Genomic DNA, 2,138 nt, shown 5'->3' on the forward strand with positions numbered 1-2,138 from the left:
TCCTGCCACTTAGCCAATTTTAGATCCAATGTGCCAAATTTCCTTGGATCCCATGGACTGAAGTTGGTCATCTTAGATCACATCCTCTTTTCAGGCCTTTTGTGAAACGTGATATCCAGAATTGTCCACAATCCTTCATCTGAGGCCTAATCAGTGCTTTATATATTTCTATCTTTAAGTGTCTATGATATGTTTAACTCTACAGTTCGCAATTATGGATTTTGGATGCTTTATTGATGTAAACAGGAGAAACAGGAGATGTATATTTTATTTGATAACTCTACTTTCATATTGCAATTTTTTGAAGTATTTTTCCTGTCAATGCAGCGAACGCATTCATTAGAACTTTGTTAGACAGCGACACAACAGCATCATGGTACACATGACTGTTCTCGCTGATGCCCTGACAAGCATCAACAATGCAGAGAAATGTGGGAAACATCAGGTTCTCATCCAGGCATGCTCCGGAATGATTGTGAGATCCTTGACTGCAATGATGAACCACAACGACATTGAAGAGTTTGAGGTCATTGATGCCTACAGGAGTGGAAATATTGCTGTCAAACTCACAAGCAGACTGAACAATTGTGGTATCATTAGCTCCAGATTTGATATTTTCATAGAATCCCTACAATACAAGGAGGTCATTTGGCCCATCTTGTCTGCACCTACCACAATCCCACCCAGGCCTTTTCCACATAACCCTATGTATTTACCCATGCTAATCCCCCTGATACTAAGGGGCGATTTAGCACGACCAATCCACCTAACCCACACATCTTTGGAATGTGGGAGGAAACCGAAGCAAATCCACGCAGACATGGGGAGAAGGTGCAGACTCACCACAGACAGTGACCCAAACCGGGAATCGAACCCTGGTCCGGGGAGCTGTGAGGCAGCAGTCGCCATCAAGTAAGGGAGCTAGAAAGGTGGCAAAATGGTCTAAAATAAAGCAAATTACTGCGGATGCTGGAATCTGAAACCAAAAGAGAAAATGCTGGAAAATCTCAGCAGGTCTGGAAGCATCTGTAAGGAGAAAAGAGCTGACATTTCAAATCTAGATGATCCTTTGTCAAATCAGCTTTGACAAAGAGCCATCTGGACTCGAAACATCAGCTCTTTTATCTCTTTACAGATGTTGCCAGGCCTGCTGAGATATTCCAGTATTTTCTCTTTTGGCAAAATGGTCGACTGCCTTCCCGTCAGTTTGGGTACCTCGTTCTGATGACCTTGTCTGGCATCTTGGACCATGAAGAGGCCAAGCAAAATCATACGGGAGGAAAAATCCCAGGATCCTCTTCCTCTTATGTGGCAATCTAGAACAAGAAGTCACAGGTATAGGTTGAGGGGCGATATATTTAAACTGAGATGAGAAGGAACTACTTCTCGCAGAGGATGTTTATTTGTGGAACTTGCTGCTCCATAACACAGTGGAGTTTGATTTGCTGAATGATTTCAAGAAGGAGATAGATGTATTTCTCATTAAAAAAAAGGATAAAGGGATATGGGGAACAAGCGGGGAGGTGGATTTGAGACCAGGAAGAGATCAGCCGTGATTGAATGGCACAGCAGGCTCGAAAGGCTAAATTTGCTTACTTCTGCACCTAATTCCTATGTCCTTATGTAGCTAAAATGTGGAACTAATTTATCATAAAACATTGAAGCCAAAAAAAAAGACAACTGGAAGAGTAAGAATGGGTTTTCATCTCACACATGAACTAATGGAAATTTCTATTTGTGTTTGTTTGTAACTGTGTATCCAGTTACCAAGATAAATAGTCACGGGGACTTTCTGAAGTGAAGGGATTCGCAACTGAACTGGCTCCACAAATTTAATCGCATTCCTAGATCATTGCTGTAGCCACAGAGCATATTTTCCATTTTTTCGTAAATTATGATTCATTTCCCCGATTTCATGGGTTTTATGTGAACCAGAAATCAAAATGGCAGGAGCGCCGATTTTGATGCAGATGGACTCAGTCAATGCAAGCAAGTCATTCAGTGGTAATGAAAGCAAATTAGCCAGTCACAGTGCCTTTCAGCCCGCAGCAACTTTTACATTTCTCAACCAGTTATATTACTATTTAATCAGTGTCACTGATAAATGCTTCATTCGTCCAGCGTGGAATATGGACATT

General features: G+C 41.6%; 1 pseudogene; it reads left to right on the forward strand.

Moving 5' to 3' along the window:
• The first annotated feature begins 373 nt into the window (after positions 1 to 373).
• LOC145357159 (small ribosomal subunit protein uS8 pseudogene) lies at positions 374 to 1,320 on the forward strand (annotated as a pseudogene).
• Positions 1,321 to 2,138: the final 818 nt, after the last annotated feature.

The sequence above is a fragment of the Carcharhinus amblyrhynchos genome, chromosome 22 (genome assembly GCF_965287045.1).
Source record: "Carcharhinus amblyrhynchos chromosome 22, sCarAmb.v2.hapA, whole genome shotgun sequence".
NCBI classification, from domain to species: domain Eukaryota; kingdom Metazoa; phylum Chordata; class Chondrichthyes; order Carcharhiniformes; family Carcharhinidae; genus Carcharhinus; species Carcharhinus amblyrhynchos.